The sequence below is a fragment of the Anomaloglossus baeobatrachus genome, chromosome 2, assembly GCF_048569485.1.
Source record: "Anomaloglossus baeobatrachus isolate aAnoBae1 chromosome 2, aAnoBae1.hap1, whole genome shotgun sequence".
Lineage (NCBI taxonomy): Eukaryota > Metazoa > Chordata > Amphibia > Anura > Aromobatidae > Anomaloglossus > Anomaloglossus baeobatrachus.
In genome coordinates, this window is record NC_134354.1 from 40,557,282 (window position 1) to 40,580,175 (window position 22,894).

Sequence of the window (22,894 nt, forward strand, 5' to 3'; positions counted from 1 at the left end):
CCCAAAAGTTGTCCGGGATAATCATGCAAAATTTGGTACTCCAGCTAACCCTAGAGAGTGTTTGGTAATTAATTTAGCACACCATGCAGATGCATGTGAGTTGTGCACATAAAGAGCCACTTTGGGTTTACAAAAAGTCAGAGCATGCATTTGTTACACTGGAATCATTATATGCACCCCAAGAATAAAGGTTAATTCATAAAGCCAATGGTATGATATACTGTGGCAAACCCAGAGGGGGTACATAAATAAATCACAAGACAAGATTAAATAGTGTATACATTGCCATGCCATACAAATACATAGATATTGCAAAAACCCTTTTCATGTAACACAATTCAAAGCACAAAATTCTGCAATGAATTTAGAGCCATTTTCCAAATGATAATTTGCCAGTTTTCACATCAATAAGTATACCCCAAGAGAACCCGATCATGTCCTCATACCACCCATATAGGGAAGAGGAGGGAGAGGGGGGGATGGAAAACCAAATTCAAATGGTTGCTGGAGAGATTATAAGGCTATTTAAGACCACTACCTGTAGGACCACACTGCCCAGCACCTCTACGCGCGTTTCACACTCGCTTCGTCAGGAGGTGCTGTGACAGGGAGATGGTCATCTTTTTATGGCGCCAGACTCACCTGAGACCCATCAGTGACGCGCAGCGTGCGGCGACGGCCATGCCGCCCACTCCAGCCGGCGTCCCGGAAGCTGCATTGCGCATGCGCGCTAGCCGCTTCACTCATTGGGCGCCGGCTGAAGGGGAGGGACAGACACCGACACACACAGCGCGTACAGGTAACAGTGAGTCTAGCGCCATCTTAAGTGAGGGCAGAGACGCTGGCAAGCAGTGTGAATGTAGAAATCCTATACATGTTATACTTAAATCGTATTTAGATGGACAGAAGGACGGTGTTATAAATACATTCACGCAATTTGAGTGGGTGGAGACAGTGTAATCCAAAAGATTATGGGGAACGCATCGCGTAGAAACATCAATTATTCAAACCTATAACGAGGAAAATGATAAATCTTTGCCCTATGGTGATTTCATGCGATGCATAGCCACAATCCAATAACTCATCATGCGGACCACACGGGGACAGAGTTATATTACAACACTCAAACATTTACTGTAGATAACAATGCATATACATCCTGAAGTAATTCCATCATATTGGATTAACAGTTAATAAACAGGTTAATGCGCACTGATCCCACAGCATAGTTCCATCATAAACATGAAAAATGTATAGTTCACAAGTAGATGACTCCCAGCAGTTCGCTCTCATCAAGCCCTGTATATAAAAAACATAAAGAAAAAGAAAAAATGTTCTTTAAAAATTTGACCATTAAAATCAAACAGAGAACAGAGATTCTCCAGCAAGGCAGCTCAGATCAAGCTCAAGACAGTGAGTAATATACAGAACACAATTAAACAAGGAAGATAGATACCAAACAAAAAACGCATGAGAACAAGGTCACGGGCAGGAGCATGGAGCAAAGACAAGTGTCAAAAAAATGACCAACATGGGAGGCGGTCACAAGAAGGGCTTGAAGGACACCACATCATTCAGACCCTGAGGCTTGATGGTCTCCAAAATGGTGATCCACTTCACCTCTTTCTGGGCCAGTACCTTCTTGTGATCACCTCCCCTCGTTCCAAAATAAACTCTATCTATACCCCTAAATTTGAGGAGGCGCCAATTACAGCTATGTTTCTCCCAAAAGTGCCTGGGTATGTTATTAAGAGCCTCTAATTCCTCTACTGTCTTCACATTTGCAGCCTTTTTAATGTCCCTAATGTGTTCAAGAATCCTAACTCTGAATTCCCGGGAAGTCAGCCCTACATATATCAACCCACAGGGGCACTTAGCCCAATAGACAACAAAGGTTGTCCTGCAGTTAATTGTATGCACAATCTTATAGGACTTGGTGTTAGACGCATCATGAAAAGTAAAAGACCTCTCCATTTGAGGGCAGGCCCCACAGTCTCCACAAGAAAAGGAGCCCCATTTGGGACCCCTTGTCAAACCCAGAAATGTAGAAGGGGGTGGGACATAGTGGCTCTTTACTATCATGTCCTTAATTGTTTTGGACCTGCGTGGCGTAACTGATGGCCCAGCCGTGATGACTTTCGCTAGATCACTATCGGACATAAGTATGGGCCAATAACGTGCTACAACCTCATGCATTTCCCTCCACTGAGAATGATAGGCCGTAATGAATCTGACTTTCTGATCTAATTCTCTCTTATTCGGTTTAAGGAGATTATCCCTTGGGGTATGTCTTGCCCTCTCATAGCCAGACTCGATCGACCTATCATTATAATGGCGGGACTTAAACCGCCTCCTAAGGTCCGCCGCCTGGTTCTCAAATAACACATCATCCGAACAAACCCTACGGGCTCTCAGAAACTGACCTGTCGGTATGGAATTGATGACCTGCGGAGGATGAGAAGATTTTGCACTGAGGAGGGAGTTAACTGCTGTTCCTTTTCTGAAAATGTCCGTCACAACGGAACCGTCCACTCCCCTCATTATTCTGATATCCAAAAACTCTATTGAATTAGGGCTGCAATGATAAGTTAATTTTATGTTAGAATTGTTGACATTCAAAAAACACATAAACTGCTCTAGTTCCTCCTGTCCACCCTGCCAAATCATGAATACATCATCTATATACCTCACCCACAACAAGACTGAACCTCTATCACTGTCAGGATATTGAATGGAGCGCTCCCAATACCCCAGGAAGAGGCACGCATACGAGGGCGCACAAGACGCCCCCATAGCAGTGCCCCTCTCCTGGAGATAGTAGCGCCCCTTGAACAGGAAAAAGTTGTGGGTGAGGATAAATTTCAGCAGGGTGAGCAGGAGGGAGATGAGATTACTATCTAGAGAGGTGGTGTTAAGATAAAATTCTACAGCCCTCAATCCATCAGAGTGTGCGATAGACGTATATAATGATTCTACATCAGCAGTCATCATTATAACGTCATCATCCAAATGCAAGTCTTGTATCCGCACCAACAGGTCAGCTGAGTCCCGGATATAAGAGGGCAAGTCAAGCATCAAAGGCTGCAAATAATGATCCAAAAATCTGCAGGCGGGTTCGCATAAGCTATTAATACCCGAGACTATCGGTCTTCCTGGGGGATCCTGGAGGCTCTTGTGAACCTTGGGTAGAAAGTATATAGTTGGTACAATAGGAAATTGGTTCACAAGACCCTCCAGGATGCCCACAGGAATGATGTTGTCACTGCAAGCTTTTTTAAGGATGTCATCAAGTTCTGACTTGAATACTGCAGAAGGATTACTATCCAGTTTCCGATAGCAGTCACGGTTATTTAACTGCCTGAAGGCCTCGGCCTCGTACTTAACAGTTGGCCAAATGACTACGTTTCCCCCCTTGTCAGCCTGTTTCACCACTATATCCCGCATTTTTGATAATTCATCAATTGCTTTTCTTTGTCCCTGGCTCAAATTATCATGGGATCTTATCTCAGGGAGTTTGCGAAGATCTTGAATAACCAATTTGACGAATAGGTCTACAGTGGGACAGGCTGACAATGGGGGAAAGGCAGAGGACTTCTTCTTGATGGATTGTGGAAACTTAGAAGTAATAGTTTCCTCTTGTTCTGCCAGCAAGGATTCCAAAAGTTCAACGACTTCTCTATCCTGAGTAGACAGGGTAGCCCAATCGGCATCACTCCTCCTAGAAAAATGTTTCTTAAAGAGAAGCTTCCGGCCAAACAGTTGGATATCCTTAATGGCAGTAAACCTGTCAAATTTCGCCACAGGCGAAAATGACAAGCCCATCTGCAGAACGTCAATCTGATCCTGTGTGAGTGAAAGCTCTGACAAGTTAATCACCTGTAAACTATCCTTGGTCCCACGATCTTTAGCTCCAGTCTCGGATTGATTAGCTTTCTTCTTGGTACTGTTGCGAGTTGTCACTCCGCCTATATTAAATCTCTCAGGACCATTCTGGTTTGCTGAGGGACCAGCAGGAGGGCCCTTTGCACAGTCATCTGATGACACTGAAGAATTTCTATAGGAGGATCTAGATCTGGATCTTGATCTAAATCTCTTAGGCTGATGCCACCTATACACCTTATCCGAATCATAATCCTCAATATCACGCTGAAATTTCTTTAATTTAAATTGTTTAATATCATTTTCCCAACGCATGGAATCCTTCTGCACTTCCTTTTCAAAGATATCTATGGCATCTTTAGACATCTTCAGTTTAATTTCAGAGTTGACTATCTCAATTTCGGCCTCCAAGGTTTCAATTTTCTTTTTGTCAAATCCGATAAGAAGTTCCAACATTGTTCGGGAACACAACCCACAGGCCTCCTCCCATCTTTTTTTAAAATTGGCATCATCAACCTCAAAGGAGGGAAAAACTTGAACCCTCAGACCTCTGGGGGTAATCCCCCTAGAAAGATACTGCTCCAGAGAGGCCTTGTTCCACCATGCTCTCATGCGCTTATGGACTAAATCCTTGTATTTATTCTGCAACTCACGGTACTGTATAGAGGTTGAAACTTGAGCTGGACCAGAGCTGCCGCTGAAGACCTCGCTCAACTGTGTGATCCAACAGCCATCCCTACTTTTATAGTCCATTCTGGAACCTAAATCCAAACCAAAAAACAGAAAATAAATCCAAAAGCGGAAATAGAAATCCATATCATATATTATATGAGCATGTCCACCAAACTCAGCATATAAACCTACATTAGACCTGCATAACCACGTAGTACATCAGAGAAACACTTTACACCAAAATTTCAAACAAGTGTATAAATTTTATTAACATGATATCAAAACAACATATATCACATGATTTAGAGATGGATATCAAAAAACACAGTATAAAATCATTACCCCTTAAAAACACAGAAAAAAATCCTGGGACAGTGTGGTATTTGATTTTTGGTATAAAAAAGTGGTCAAAAAAGGGTTAAATATATGCCTACATCAAAATTTTTGCAACAGAGATGATGTCATAAGACCAACAGTATACTGTAAAAGGACATATAAATATTATCCCAAAAGTTGTCCGGGATAATCATGCAAAATCTGTGTGCTCTTTCTCTGTCCATAATAGGAGTATATAATATCATACCCGTTCCCAACTCCATTGACTTTAATGTCAGCAGGTTTCTTGGTGAATAACTGGCTATGCAAAATTTTGTGATTGTAATTGTGACTGTGCAGATCCCTTTAGTATACACACACACACACACACATACATACATAAACTCAGCGTTATATATTAGACTAGCTGTAGTACCCGGCGTTGCCCGAGATAGTAAATAAGTGTCACTCTTTGTCTTTCTCTTTGTCTCTCTCTAGCTCCCTGTCTGTCTCTTTGTTTCTGTGTCTCTCTCTCCATCTCTGTTTGTCTTTTTATCCATCTCTTTCTATCTCTCTGTTTTTCTGTCTCTCTCTGACTGTCTCTCTCTCTCTCTGTCTCTGTGCGTGTCTGTGTGTCTGTCTTTCTGTCTATGTTTCTGTCTGTCTCTGTCTCTGTCTCTCTCTGTCTCTCCACCGATATCATATTACCTCACACATAAGCTTCTTATACTATGAATGTCCTTCGTTGCCTATAGCAGCCAATCACAGCTCCTATTAATGACTTGTAGCTCTCAGCTCCATTGACTTTAAGATATCGAGGTTTTTTGGCGAATAATTGTAAAGCGCAGGGTTACATTTTCCCCTCAAAACATAGTCTATTACATTCCCTGAGTCAAATGAGGCATCAGTGCAAAATTTTGTGATTGTATAATGTGACGGTGCAGATTCCTTTAGTGCACAGACACATGTGGCACCCTGGACCAGCCAGGGGCCACAGAGCACAACACCTACACACCCCACACTCTCAGCAGGCACACCGAAGTCAGACGCAAAACCCTTGTTGCCTTCCTCCAGGGGCTGATGATCACACCAGGGGGTGGGCCAGGCGGTTGGTCCCGCCCACCGAGGAGTTCACAGTCCTGGAGGCGGGAAAAGGAGTCAGAGAAGCTAGGGAAGTGAAAGTGAGAGGAAGGAAAAGTGTGGTAGAGGAGCAACAAACTGACAGCGTCCGGGTGTGTGGCCCGGGCGGTACAGCAAGGTTGGCAGACGGTGGTGACCATCTGCAGGAGTGGCCTATCGGAGTTACCGTAAGGACCGTGGACGGGCGGTGGCCCGGCGGTACCGGACCGGTACACGAAGAGAAGCCAGCACCATCTGGCAGGGGCTTTCGGACCCCGGCAAGGCTAGGAGTCACCGTGAATTTGCCGAATCCGTTAGTGAAGGGGACCTCCTGGGTTTCCAAACAGTCAAGTCCCGACAGAAGGCAACAGTCCAACCTACAGAGGGAGACACCGCAACCGCCAAGGCAACCGTTTCTCAGGGCCAGAGCCTGCGGGCAAAGAGGGGCTCCTCCAGCCCATATCCAAGCTGGGGAGCGGGTTACCGGTGGGAACCCATCGGAACCAACAACCGTACACAGGTGCAGGAAAAGGCAGTCACCACCAACCTGCCGGGAGAAACAACACCGCAGCCGTCTGGGGGACCCGTCCATCCAGCCGAGTGTTTTACCGAGAACTGTGTCTTCTTCATTGGGCTGAGTGAGTACGACCGTGCCGTGCGGCACAGCGCTGCCCCTGCGACCCTGCACCTCACTAGGCCCCGTAACCCGCCTGCCATCCAAACCTACCCCATCACCGGGCCCCGGGACAACCAACCCCCCTACCCACGGAGGGGAGAACTAACAACAAAGCTGCTCCCTGTCACCACTCCCGGGATCCCCGTTCAGAGCAGCGGTGGTGTCACCAAAATCACCACAACCGTGGGTGGCGTCACTGACAATAACAATAAATCCCCACCATCAATCCCCTGTTCACTCACGGGCAAGGAGCGCCGCTCGAGTCACCGGGATCCGGCCCACCGCTCGAGCCACCACCGAGCAGCAGCAGCCGCAGCAGCAGCGCCAGCCGGACCCGAGCAGTGGGAGAGCGCTGCGTCCCCTCCTCCGCCCGCGACACACACACACACACACACTCACACATACATACATACACATACACCTACATCTGCACACATGCATACACATACATACACATGCATACAATCAGCTTTATATATTAGATTACATGAAGTCTATTCATAGGAGACACATTTTACATTTACCCTATGCTAGGACTCTATAGGGGACAGTAAGCTTTCTTAAAGTGGTAGATACAAAAATAATAACTTGCGGTTTAAATTTCAATGTTTCAAATCACGTTTTTATGTTAACCGGATCTATTATTTTTTTCACATTTTTATACCACTATCTATATTTAAAAGAAATCCGAAATCTTGCAATTTTTACTCTGGTCTAATATTACACTCATTCTATGTTATTGTCACAGAGTTTTGCATAAACTTCACAGGCTGTCATGGCGGTGTTGGGCTGTGTTCACATTACAGATTTTGACATTTCCTCCCAATGGTTTCTCTGGTGTCTGGGATCAACACAGGCAGACTTGGGCATGCACCTGCTGTGTGCTGACTCATAGGCAGGCTAGTAAATTTTAATCTGTTAGTCTGCTTGTTAGACTCTGATCACATGTAGTGGGAAAGCCTATCACATCTGCTCCCCACCTATTTATGCTGGATGAAATTTTCTACCCATGCCAGCTATAGGTTATCCTGTGTTGTTCTGTGAGTTTTGGTGTCTCTGAACTTTCTAGTCAAAGTGTTGCTTTTGCTTGGAGCGGTTGTGGAGTTTACCTGTGTTTTTTTGTACTTCCTTCCTGCTCTTGTTTTTCTCCTAATCTCTAATTGTCTTATACCTCTGTGCGTGTGCTGAGTATAAGAGTTTTGGTTTTTCACTTGTCTGTCTGTTTCTGTGGTTTTCAACACACTACTGTCCAATCCCTCACTGGAGGGAGGGTGAGAGAATAAGATCAAGACTGGTCAGAAGCAGAGCCAGGAAGGAGACTCAGGCCTCTCCACCATTAGGAGTATCCCTAAGGTTAGGGATAGCGTAAGGCCCCCTAGCTGGCTTGAGAGACAGCTTATGAGCCCCGGTTCCCTGATATACCTTAGTCATTGTGACAGTTATCTATGGTATACAGAGGTGTCCATCACTGTAATCCTGTCTGTAATGATAATGGGATGACTGCTGAAAAGTCATCTGTACAAAACAGGAAGTACGAGTCTAATATTGGGCCTAGTGACCAGTGTGAAATTTGCAAGATTTCTTAAAACATTTTTTTTATAAAGCTACTGATTGGGGAATTAAAAAAAATATGTATAATGTTTAATTTAAATTAATTTAAATATTAGATCATTTTTTACACATTCCCTTTAAAGAGGATTTATCTCGTCTCTGGACAGGTATATTTTAGTTAATACTCGTAGTCCCTACTAAATAAATTCTTAAGCTCAATATAAAGTCTATAGATTTCCGAAAATCATTAATCTGTACAGAGCATAATAAATTTTACATTTTCTGCTTTTGTACTTTTTCTTAACATGTTATTCTTCTCAGTCTACTCCTGATTCTTAAAGCGCACCAATCACCAGGATTTTCCTATAAAACCTAAAGCCAGTGCTATACTGGCACTATCAGGCTGATTCTATACATACCTTTAGTTGTCAGCTAGGATGTATAGGTTTTAAAACACAAGCAAGTAAAGTTTGTAAAATGAGCAGCTTTTTGAATGACAGCAGCTGCTGATCAGCTGATAGCTGGGGTGAGTATTTATAGTGGTTCCCGCCCCTTGACTGTCCTTTCCCTATCTGTTATAGATGCTAATTCTATTATAGAATCGTTTTACTAAGTGACTAGAAGGACCTGTGCTGATGTCATACCCATGTGACCAGAAGTAGCGGGGCCTCAGCCAACAGAAAAATAATGTTGCTTCCTGGTATCAGCTATAAAGTAAATAAAGATTTATTTATTAAGTGATTCAATAAACAAAAATTAAATGATGGGCATGACATCAGCAGGGAAGTGAAGACAAAGGACAATTGTTCCACAACAGGTCAGTATAATTGCAAAATCTACTATCAGAATATTATATGAAGCACACATGCACAAAGTTACACAAAGAATAATAAAAAATGGAATCCCTCAATGTGTTCAGCAAGATAAACTAGGGGCCAAAAAGGCCACATGTAAAAGTAAAATTCAAAAGGCAGGGAGTGCGAACAGAAACCCCCTTACTACAGTAAATAGAAGGCAAATAAGAATTGGTAACATAGTGAAGACCAGTGTTAGTGATCTAACATATAGTGCACAAAGGAGTATAGGTACGAGCACAAAATGCCTAGAAGACAAAGCTGAAAGAGGGATCACAAGTGCATGATCATGGAAATAGTAGGGTAATCAAAGTAATTGCATAAATTACCTGGGGGGACAAGTGTCCTGTCTGGAAGGCTCCTACGCGCGTTTCGACGTGCAGTCTTTTTCCAGGGAGAAGACTGCACGTCGAAACGTGCCTTTTGAATTTTACTTTTACATGTGGCCTTTTTGGCTATCAAAGTTAGGGACAAAGCCCGGGAATATTTATAAACAGTAAGAGTAGGTTATTCCCATTAACAAATTTTTATTAAAGATATAAAAACACACCATCAGTGTAAAAATAGACCATCAGGTCACAGTGAATTGAATACAGTAAAACATGAAAGATTTTTAGTCTCTGTGGAACCAGAGGGCTCAAGACTTAACTTGAAGACAGAGATACATTCAGGCAGCGCCACAAATAGAAAATTTTTGAATGCTTGCTGTCCATGAGTGTCCGCATAAATATAAGTCAGTCCTCTCCAAGCGTCCACTTGTTTCTTGTAATATCAAGGAATGGCAATTATTTCATTCAGTTTAGCAGAAGTGAGCCATTAGATTCAAGATTTACAACAGTCTCCACCTCGACGCGTTTCCCCACATAATAAATACGTGGTTCATCAGGAGGCTACAAAACAGATAAGCTCTATCAGCAACAGATTGAAAAAGGTTCACCTAGATTGCACATTCGTACATTATATCACAGATAGGCATGTAAGATAACAAAGTAATACAAGACAATAATATAAAAGTACTTGCCCAGGGAGAAAAGGTACTAGATGTGCAGATCCATGGCGCCCATCACAAAAGATCCACGGCCAGTCAGACAATGCTGGAGGAAATTCACTGCCATAGTCCAGAGAGGCGTCATGGAACTGCACATCACTCAGGGATTTAAATAGCCCACAGTCTCCTGATCAGCTGTAGACGATCAAGGCAATCATGCTGATGCCGATATCGCCACATGTGCGCATGCCTAATGTGATGCGCACACCTGAGGAAAACCCAGGAGACTGGTGTAATGGAGGCGCCCCCGTCCGCATCGCAACTGCGCCTGCCCAGAATCTTATTGGCAGCATGCATGTGCGGACGGAGGCCCTCACGTGCCAAAAGTAGGTAGATATAAACAAGGGGAGAGCGCATGCCTGAGGATCATGGATATCGTGACGCCCACAGGAGCGCCGCCGTCCACATCACCACCGCGCCTTGCCAATCAAAGGCAGCGTGCACACGTGGACGGAGGCCTCAATATGCCAAACTTAGGTATAAGTAAATAAAGGCACAGCGCATGCGCAAAGAACAAACGGGGTCTGCATATAGATAATAGAATAGTGCAGATCACCGTATATATGCGCAAGCGTAGTTAAAAACTTAGTGCCTCCTCCATAAATACAAGATTAGCATATTAACCCCCATATATAAAGATATACCTATAATTTGCATGCGCAAAAACCAGCGGAGTCTGCATACAGATAATAAAATAATGCAGATCACCGTATAAAAGCGCAAACGCAATTAGAAAGGTGCTTAGTTTCTCCTCCATAAATATAATATTAACCTAGTAACCCCCATTGGTATAGATATACCTATAATTATATTAAATATCGATAATAATAATTAGGGGGTCCCTTTTTAGGGGAATATAGATAAAAAAGGCTAGTAGAAGGGACACCACGACAGACATGACCCTCATTTATAGCAGTATATACCACATAGACGTCCATGATCATAAATAGACGCCATGTTAGATCGAACCCCTAGTAGGCACATAGTTAACAAGGGCATTGAAAGAAACTTAATAAACAGGCTGATAAGATGTTACATCAAATACTGTCAAAAAATTCCCACAGAGGTACAATCATTCCTAGTCAGACATATCCCCCACAATGTGAGGGTACATCTGTAGCCAGGCTCCCATAACAAGGACTAAAATACATAGATGTTAACCATCAATATGGTCCATTCCTGAAAGGAAAGGAAGTTTGCAAAGTAGAGCAAAAACAGATTTAAACTAAACAAATTTTGACACCGCTTCAAAGCTAAGTGGGAAGGAAGCAGCCAAAGGAGAGCTGTTCATTCAGCCCCCCTGGGGTTAAAGATCCCATTTTAAATATCCAGGCGGATTCCTTCTGCAATAATGTCCTATCAAAATCCCCTCCCCTAGGGTTGGGTTTCACCACCTCCAAAATGGAAAATCGAATTTGGGCCACATCCCCCCCATGTATCATATTAATGTGGCGGGAAATTGAAGTGTCTCGTCCATTCCTAATGTCCGCAAGATGTTCACCTACCCGCCTCCGGAGTTCTCTTAGGGTCTTACCTATATAGTCAAGGGGACAAGTACAGGTAGCCCTATAGACAACTCCGGAGGTTTTGCAATTGCCAAAATCACGTAAAGGGAAAATTTTTCCTGTAGCTGCACTAATCACCCTTTTACATTGTTCCATAGATCCACAGTATTTACAGTTCCCACAGCGGAACATACCACAGATGCGTCTATCCAACCAAGTCCCCTGTGGTCTAGGTCCCTGGTACATGCTATGTACTAACTTGTCACCTATGGTACGACCCCGCCTGTAAGTGATACTTGGAAACTTATTAATATGCTTCACCAGATCAGGGTCAGCCCTCAGAATCTTCCAGTGCTTTTTAATCACTGAAAAGACTCTTTCGGACTGTACATCATAGGTACCAATAATACGTGTGATGTTATGATCATTATCACGTACTCGAGGGGCCATGATATTATGCCTCTTGGTGTTCTTGGCAAAGGCATAGGATTGCTGGATGATCTTTTTAGGGTAGCCACGGTCTAAAAATCGACCAAAAAGGTCCGTGGCCTGTACCTTAAAATCTTCTTCCCTTGAGCAGTTTCTACGTATTCGCAGAAACTGCCCTTTAGGAATACCCCTCTTAAGGGGAATGGGGTGGTGGCTGTCCCATTTCAAAAGGGAATTGGTCGCTGTGGGTTTCCGGTGGGTCAAGGTGTGAATCTTACCCCTCTCATCTTTTTGTATGACCAAGTCCAAAAAGGTAATGGAAGTCTGGTCGCAAGTGTGGGTAAATCTCAGGCCTAGAGAATTATTGTTGAGGCCCTTTACAAATTTTTCAAAATCAAAAATTGACCCTGTCCAGAGGATGAGAATATCATCAATGTATCGGACCCAAAGTCCGATACATTGATGAGGTTCCCCATCCTCTCCTCCAAAAACTACTGTTTCTTCCCACCAGCCCAGGTACAGATTAGCATAACTGGGGGCACAAGGGCTCCCCATTGCTGTACCCCTGAGCTGGTGGAAATACTTAGTATTAAATAAAAAATAATTATGATACAGGGTGAAAGACAGGAGCTCTCTGACAAACCTGTTATGCCTCACACAATCCACAGCCCTTGATCTCAGAAAAAAATCCACTGCCCCGAGTCCCAGGTCATGGGGAATGGAACTGTAGAGTGCCTCGACGTCAATGGAGGCCAGGATAGTATCCGGGCCCACATCGACGTCTTCAAGGATTTGCAGAAGATGGGGGGTATCCCGGACATAGGAAGGGAGGGATGTAACAAAAGGGCGTAGAACCTTGTCGACATAATTGCCAACATTCTGAGACAAGGAATTAATGCCTGCCACAATGGGCCTACCCCTCAAAGGTTCAAGACCCTTGTGCACCTTTGGAAGTGCATAGAAAACTGGTATCACTGGGTGCTGCGGTACCAGATATTCATACTCACCCAGTGATATCAGGTTATTCTGCCTAGCCTCATTAAGTATAGTTTGAAGAATATCAGTATAGGCTTTTGTGGGGTCACATGTTAGCCGCTCATAGGTATCCAAATCATCAAGCAAGGCGTGACACATGTCAAGATATTTCGTGTGGCTCAAAACGACAAGATTACCGCCCTTGTCTGATTGCTTGATGATAAGATCCCTATTCTTTGATAAACGGTCTAGTGCCTGGAGTTCACCTTCCGCAAGATTAGACCCTATGCCATACAGGGACTGAGGTATTTTTTGGAGGTCCTCTTGTACAAGTTTTAGAAAAATATCAATACTCGTACAATTAGTGGTAGGAGGAGATTTTTTACTTGGTCTCTTCAAATCTGTAAAGGGACCATCACCCCTCCCCCTAGTGTTGTCCCTAAGTAGATCAGAAAGGGACTGAAAACATTCAAAGTCCTCCTCTAATATGCCTAAGTCCCTACATTGTTCCTTAGTGTGGTGTTCAAAGAACAATTTCCACCTAAGTTTTCTTCCAAAGAGTTCCAGGTCTTTGAACCAACCGAAACAGTCAAACCTATTGGAGGGAATGAAACCCAACCCCTTAGATAGCACTGCATAGTCTTCATGAGATAAAGAGGTATCGGAAAGATTTAATATCCTCCCCTGGCTTGATGGGCTCTGGTATGGGGGTACTGTCCCCCCATATATCGCTGCTCCAAAAAAGAAGAAGAACCAGAGGGGCCAGATGGCCCATGCTGGGGCCCCCGATATCCAAGTTGGCCCCCTTTTCTTTTCCTTGATTTCCTTGGGCCTACCCATGGATGAGGGTTATGAGGTAATGTAGCAGAAGAATTTGTATTGGTCCTAGATCTCTCGGAATCTGACATATCCAGATCCGAGGATGACACTGCTGAAGGTTGTCTATTGGGGGGTTGAAAGGCCCTATCCTCCCTATATTCTGCTAGGTCCCTAATAAACTGAGAGTGTTTCCTCTCCTTAAGGTTGTTTTGGAATCTTTCTATTGAGGTCTGCAGCAGACCCTCCCTTCTGATAAAATCCGGGTCACTTTTAAGGCGTAGAATACTATCAATAGCCGTATTCAACGCAGTAGTAGATGTTGCAAAAAGCTTTTTCTCCTCATCAAGTAACAGATTCATTAACCTTAGGGAGGATGCTAAAGATTCCTTCCGCCAGAGAATCAAGAAACTCTCAGATGCTGTTCTTGGGGATGGATGTATGTTAATTCTAAGCCCCCTAGGGACAATTTGATGTTTAATATAGTTTTCAAGGCCTTTAATCTCCCACCAAGACCGGATATTATTCTTATAAAGGGCCAATAGTTCTTTAAAGGAATCTTTCAAAGTAGAACCCGTGTTACCAGAAGAAAATTCCTCAGTAGAAAACACTTGGCTCGCTTCCTCAACCCAAGATGCTGTATTAACGGGACCTGTTAGAAATCCTGCCATACTTCACAAATTAGGTCTATCAAAGTTAGGGACAAAGCCCGGGAATATTTATAAACAGTAAGAGTAGGTTATTCCCATTAACAAATTTTTATTAAAGATATAAAAACACACCATCAGTGTAAAAATAGACCATCAGGTCACAGTGAATTGAATACAGTAAAACATGAAAGATTTTTAGTCTCTGTGGAACCAGAGGGCTCAAGACTTAACTTGAAGACAGAGATACATTCAGGCAGCGCCACAAATAGAAACTTTTTGAATGCTTGCTGTCCATGAGTGTCCGCATAAATATAAGTCAGTCCTCTCCAAGCGTCCACTTGTTTCTTGTAATATCAAGGAATGGCAATTATTTCATTCAGTTTAGCAGAAGTGAGCCATTAGATTCAAGATTTACAACAGTCTCCACCTCGACGCGTTTCCCCACATAATAAATACGTGGTTCATCAGGAGGCTACAAAACAGATAAGCTCTATCAGCAACAGATTGAAAAAGGTTCACCTAGATTGCACATTCATACATTATATCACAGATAGGCATGTAAGATAACAAAGTAATACAAGACAATAATATAAAAATACTTGCCCAGGGAGAAAAGGTACTAGATGTGCAGATCCATGGCGCCCATCACAAAAGATCCACGGCCAGTCAGACAATGCTGGAGGAAATTCACTGCCATAGTCCAGAGAGGCGTCATGGAACTGCACATCACTCAGGGATTTAAATAGCCCACAGTCTCCTGATCAGCTGTAGACGATCAAGGCAATCATGCTGATGCCGATATCGCCACATGTGCGCATGCCTAATGTGATGCGCACACCTGAGGAAAACCCAGGAGACTGGTGTAATGGAGGCGCCCCCGTCCGCATCGCAACTGCGCCTGCCCAGAATCTTATTGGCAGCATGCATGTGCGGACGGAGGCCCTCACGTGCCAAAAGTAGGTAGATATAAACAAGGGGAGAGCGCATGCCTGAGGATCATGGATATCGTGACGCCCACAGGAGCGCCGCCGTCCACATCACCACCGCGCCTTGCCAATCAAAGGCAGCGTGCACACGTGGACGGAGGCCTCAATATGCCAAACTTAGGTATAAGTAAATAAAGGCACAGCGCATGCGCAAAGAACAAACGGGGTCTGCATATAGATAATAGAATAGTGCAGATCACCGTATATATGCGCAAGCGTAGTTAAAAACTTAGTGCCTCCTCCATAAATACAAGATTAGCATATTAACCCCCATATATAAAGATATACCTATAATTTGCATGCGCAAAAACCAGCGGAGTCTGCATACAGATAATAAAATAATGCAGATCACCGTATAAAAGCGCAAACGCAATTAGAAAGGTGCTTAGTTTCTCCTCCATAAATATAATATTAACCTAGTAACCCCCATTGGTATAGATATACCAATTTATACCTAGTTTATCTTGCTGAACACATTGAGGGATTCCATTTTTTATTATTCTTTGTGTACTTTGTGCATGTGTGCTTCATATAATATTCTGATAGTAGATTTTGCAATTATACTGACCTGTTGTGGAACAATTGTCCTTTGTCTTCACTTCTCTGCTGATGTCATGCCCATCATTTAATTTTTGTTTATTGAATCACTTAATAAATAAATCTTTATTTACTTTATGTCGGTTGCGCAATTCTTTATATGCTTTCTATTGATTAGCGCTGACGCAGGGTCTTATATTCTATTGGGAATTTTGCCTTCTCTTTGACCTCTGTTTTCTGCAATTTTTTTATTTACTGGTATCAGCTATGTTGGCTGAGGCCCCACCCCTGCTAGTCACATGGGTATGACATCAGCACAGGTCCTTCTAGTCCCTTAGTAAAACAAGTCTATAATAGAATTAGCATAAATAACAGGGAGAGGGTGGATAGGCAAGGGGGTGGGAATCACTATGAATACCAACCCCAGCTATCAGATGATCGGCAGCTGCTGCCAGTCAAAAAGCTGCTCATTTCACAAACTTTACTTGCTTGTGTTTCAAAGTCTATACATCTTAGCTGACAACTAAAGGTATGTATAGAATCAGCCTGATAGTGCTAGTATACCACTGACTTTAGGTTATATAGGATAATCCAGGCGATTGGTGCGCTTTAACTATGGACTGGGGACTTTAAGATAAATAGGGCTCAAATTACAAGGCGAAGAGATATTAGATAGTCCCGTATATTCCTGCTCCTGATTGAACCCTACCGCCCGGTCGCTCCTAGGAGCCTCCTATGGCCATAAGTAGAGATAAAGTAACACTATACTTGAATTAGATGAGCTGTGACATCATGATCCTGTCGTTACCCAATTTTAGTGTACCTGGGAGAAATTGGCAATTTTTCAAATTAATTTACGACAGAATCGGGGCCTAAAGTCTTCACGAACATCATTCCTAGTCCGAGATAAATACGTGCAGTGATAACACTACATAATATATAATTACCGCACACACCGTAGGTGTCAAAAAAATATTAAAGATTGTCTGTGTGTGGAAATCCCTTTTAGCCAGGAGGGATCCTCAACTAAAAGCTGATTGGGGTTTTTTGTTGCATTGTCCTAAATAAACTTTCCTTTATTTTACACGTCAAGTATTTAAATATTTTATAATCACATTCACCGGATTCATTGCAATCAAAATCCACTTACAATACAATTACAATTTTTCCTAAGCTTTCACACCCTTTTCTTACTCATAGGGGGCAGTATTGTAACTGTAATTGCTAGTGTAACATTTTGAATTCACATCAATGTCTGTTTGAGCTTTAAAACAAATGATATATACTAAAAAGACATAAGAACGTATATGAATAAACAGCTCACAGTGCCAGGAAAAATCAATCCATCCTCATTAAAAAGTAGAAAAAAATGTGCAGAATAAAACTCCTGTAGTCTTATGACATTTTTTGCTTTTATTAATCATTAAAAAGTTCAGGTTTTTTTTTGTTTTTCAAATATGGCGGCGCTTGAAATAATTAAAAATATATTGTTTCCAGTCCTAAAATACTCCCAGAACCCTTGGCAAGTATATACACAATAAAATAGAAGTATATACACCAGATTCAATTTACCATTTGTTATACAATATCGGTTACGTTACCATCTTTGACGTACATTTTAATACTACTTTTTCCTTCTAAACACAAGTTCTTAAAGCATGAATCTACACTGTATTTGATAATTATTTGATATTCTGAAAAATATTCTATGATATTTAAGTAACAATATCTATTTCACAATTAGAGGTACCGCCATGGGAACGTACATTGCCCTTTGTACTGTAACCACTTTATAGAATTGATGGCACTTATAACATTATTTTTAGTGAAGGGAGAATAATAACTATTCATGTTTGGATTATTCGTTCTCAAAGTACTTGTCCGGTATTTGTCGCGAATCACAAACCTAATGCAAGTCAATGGGAAACCTGAGCATTTTTCTTGTCACGATGAATACTGGAATAGTACATGGCATTTGGTAAGCATTATTTGAACATGAATAGTTAGTATTTGCCAATCACTAATTATTATATAAAGTCAAACTGATAAATTGATTTATTTCTGTCATTTTTTTTATTTCAGATTATTTTATTTTATATTAACATTTGCTATACGTTATACTATAAATATCATAGTATTTGTGTATTTTATAAAAGCTAGTAACTGATAAATCAATACAAACTTATTTTGTAGTTGGTAACTCACATACTCAAAAGTCTCTATTTGAATTTTTGTATTAGAAAAAAAAATCACATTATTAAAAATTGGCAACCATCAGGGCCATCAAAAGGGTAAAAAAAAATAAAAAATATTTTAGTTATTTTACCAGAATTCTCAGCCTAGCATAAGAAGCCCAAGATGTTACTGCACAAGTAACTTAAGGTCACAGCATCATGATGTCACAACACATGTCTAGTAAATGATCCGATGCCATTGACATTTATTTTAAAATTATTAGAAATATTATATTTTTTACAGTTTATCTATATTTTATCCTAAACATTAATCATGAACTGTAGAGATGAGTGAACCTGAGGTTTGGTGTACGGTATACAGAGTTTACAAAAAACAAGAGAGTTTGGATTCAGAGTTCGGGCGCTTTACATATGCAAACCACTCGCTCAACCATCGGTTTGATTGGGCCTATATAACTGAGTAGTTTTCTCCTGCTACTTGCCGGTGCTCAATGGATCTCCTGTATGCTAAGGACATTATGAAACCAGCCCTTTTCTCTACCAGAACTCCTCTCAGATAAGTTGGTCTTTGTACCTCTGTTTATTGTTTCCACTTCCTTGGTGTTTTTCTGTTTTGATACTAATGCTTGATTCCTATTTTGCCTGTGTGGAGTTCTTGGTAGAATTGGCTCATTCCCTGCTGGGAGTGTCTGTATACTTAGCTCCTTGATTCTGCTATGTATTGTGTTTTGTCATGCTTGGTATTAAATTCAGTCCCTCATCTATATTAGTGTTTTTGGTTGTTTTCCCAGTAACATCAGAGTACTGATATAGTGGAGGAGAGCCTGTGTGGGCTCAGGGTCTATCCATATCAGGCATGCTGAGATTTATTAGGGTTTTTACAGCTGCAGACAGTGCTCTTTCATATCCTTTCCTATAAAGATAGTTTGGGCCTCATCTTTGCTGAATCTGTTTTCTGGCTTCGTATTGTGTTTTCCTATATCACCGTAGTCTTTACATGTGGGGGGCTATCTATATCTTTGGGGATTGCTCCGAGGCAGATTAGTTTTGCTTATTTCTCTATCTGTAAGAATATTTAGTTCTCCGGCTGTGTCGAGGCGTCTAGGTCATCGTAAGCTCATCCCACGGCTACTTCTCGTTGTGTGTCAGGATTAGGTCTGCAGTCCATTAAGGTTCCAGCCACTCTGATTACTTTTTGAGTTTCTGCATTTTTGATCCTCCTCGGTCACCGAGTCATAACATCTGACTGTATGTGGGCGGAGACCCGAACTGTTCAATTAGTGACTTTCATTGGGTTTCAAGTCAAGTCCGGGTCCAGAACAGAACTTTAGATAAAGTCCGGCTGAACCCACCTAATTGACCATCCAAGGGTCTGCTCATCTCTATTGATCTCCCTTCAAGACCAGCACTAGCTTTCATGCTGGTGTAACTGGTAAGTCTTGTTAGACTTGGCTTGAATGACACTTGCTAGTTTAATTAAGGATCCTTGCAGGTAATTTATCCACAGGCAACATCTGAGGATTAAAACCTGCACTTTTCTCTGATCACAGCTTTTTAATGGTCAAAGTGTCTTAAATTATCTTCAAAAGATTTGCTCACTAGGCTGCTTTTTTATAAGACATAAAACTTGAGGTCATGTAGTAAACCCATATAATGTTCAAAAGTCCACCTAGTTACTTCAATTAAAGAGGTTAAACCCATTTTCATTCATCCTTTTAGTGAAAGCTGAGCTAGTAGAGGGAAGGGGGTTCTGCTCAGGACTTCAATGTCTCAGCCAGAATGGAGGTGGCTTCACAGAGTGTCTCTTAGGCGGGTTTTGCACGCTGCGACATTGGTAACAATGTGTTACCGATGCTGCAGCGATAGTCCCGCCCCCGTCGCACGTGCGATATCTAGTGAAAGCTGTCGTAGCGATTATTATCGCTATGCCGGCTTCACATGCACTCACCTGCTGTGCGACGTCCCTCTGGCCGGCGACCCGCCTCCTTCCTTAGGGGGGCGGGTCGTGCGGCGTCACAGCGACGTCACACGGCAGGCGGCCAATTGAAGCGGAGGGGCGGAGATGAGCAGGATGTAAACATCCCGCCCACCTCCGTCCTTCTCATTGCAGCCGGGAGGCAGGTAAGGTGATGTTCCTCGCTCCTGCGGCTTCTCACACAGCGATGTGTGCTGCTGCAGGAGCGAGGAACAACATCGTACCTGTCGCACCATCATCATTATGGAAATGTCAGAGGCTGCAGCGATGATACGATAACGACGCTTTTGCGCTCGTTCATCGTATCAAAAAGGTTTTACACGTTGCGATATCGACTGCGATGCCGGATGTGCGTCACTTTCGATTTGACCCCATCGACATCGCACGTGCAATGTCGCAACGTGCAAAGCCGCCCTTACTCTGGAGGACCTATCCTGCCCTGTACTCTGGAGGACCCATCCTGCCCTGTACTCTGGAGAACCCGTCGTGCCTGTACTCTGGAGGACCCATCCTGCCCTGTACTCTGGAGGACCTATCCTGTCCTGTACTCTGGAGGACCCATCCTGCCCTGTACTCTGGAGGACCCGTCCTGCCCTGTACTCTGGAGGACCCATCCTGCCCTGTACTCTGGAGGACCCATCCTGCCCTGTACTCTGGAGGACCCATCCTGCCCTGTACTCTGGAGGACCCATCTTGCCCTGTACTCTTGAGGTCATGTAGTAAACCCATATATTGTTCAAAACTTTACCTAGTCACTTCAGTTAAAGAGGTTAAACAGATTTTTATTCATCCTTTTATTGAAATCTGAGTTAGTAGATGGAAGGGGGTTCTTCTCAGCATTCTCATATCTTAGCCAGATTGCAGGTGGCTACACGGAGTGTCTCTTACTCTGGAGGACCCATCCTGTCCTGTACTCTGGAGGACCTATCCTGTCCTGTACTCTGGAGGACCCATCCTGTCCTGTACTCTGGAGGACCTATCCTGTCCTGTACTCTGGAGGACCCATCCTGTCCTGTACTCTGGAGGACCTATCCTGTCCTGTACTCTGGAGGACCCATCCTGTCCTGTACTCTGGAGGACCTATCCTGTCCTGTACTCTGGAGGACCCATCCTGTCCTGTACTCTGGAGGACCTATCCTGTCCTGTACTCTGGAGGACCTATCCTGTCCTGTACTCTGGAGGACCCATCCTGCCCTGTACTCTGGAGGACCCATCCTGCCCTGTACTCTGGAGGACTCATCCTGCCCTGTACTCTGGAGGACCCATCCTGCCCTGTACTCTGGAGGACCCATCCTGCCCTGTACTCTGGAGGACCCATCCTGTCCTGTACTCTGGAGGACCCATCCTGCCCTGTACTCTAGAGAACCTGTCCTGCCTGTACTGTGGAGGACCCATCCTGCCCTGTACTCTGGAGGACCCATCCTGCCCTGTACTCTGGAGGACCCATCCTGCCCTGTACTCTGGAGAACCCGTCCTGCCTGTACTCTAGAGAACCCGTCCTGCGTGTACTCTGGAGAACCCATCCTGTCCTCTGGAGGACCCATCCTGTCCTGTACTCTGGAGGACCCATCCTGTCCTCTGGAGGACCCATCCTGTCCTGTACTCTGAAGGACCGTTCCTGCCCGTACTCTGGAGGGCCTTACCTGCCTTGTACTCTGGTGGACACATCCTGTTCTGTACTCTAGAGGACCCATCCTGTCCTGTACTCTAGAGGACCCATCCTGTCCTGTACTCTAGAAGACCCATCCTGCCTGTACTCTGGAGGACCCATCCTGCCCTGTACTCTGGAGGACCCATCCTGCCCTGTACTCTGGAGAACCCGTCCTGCCTGTACTCTAGAGAACCCGTCCTGCGTGTACTCTGGAGAACCCATCCTGTCCTCTGGAGGACCCATCCTGTCCTGTACTCTGAAGGACCGTTCCTGCCCGTACTCTGGAGGGCCTTACCTGCCTTGTACTCTGGTGGACACATCCTGTTCTGTACTCTAGAGGACCCATCCTGTCCTGTACTCTAGAAGACCCATCCTGCCTGTACTCTGGAGGACCCATACTGCCCTGTACTCAGGAGGACCCATCATGCCCTGTACTCAGGAGGACCCATCCTGTCCTGCATTACAATGACAAACAATAGAATTGGCACGGTGTGATGCTAAATTTCCCCAGTGGTGGCGCTGCAAGCGAATTAAACATTTTTACTGTCAAATTTCCCCAGAGATTACATCTTGATCTCTTGAAATCTCAGCATGGGTACTTTTTTTTTTTTTTACACTCTAGGGTCTCGTCTAAAAATTTGGAGATAAGCCAAAGCAACCAAAGCCATTGCACTCCCTTCTTTTTGGTCCTTACTCCTTCCTAAGACCTCCTTCACACGACTGTGTTATGCACGGTCCGGGGTGAAGGTATGTATGTATGTGCGTGTGTCCGTGTGTGTTCTATGTGTACTGTCCCTGTGCTATCCGTGTGACAGCACATGGACAGCATGAGCTTGTATACTTACCTGTCTCCGATGCTGCTGTCTCTGCCTCTGCTGTTACTTCTGGGTCTATGGTGAGTGCAGTGAATATTCATGAGGCATAATGAGCAGGCCCAGAAGCAACAGCAGCGCCGGAGACAGGTAACTTAAAAAATTGCTTGATTTTTATGCGACCTATGTTTTCTCCTGTACATGTCACACTGATGTCACACGGATCACATCAGTGTGTGGTCCGTGTGA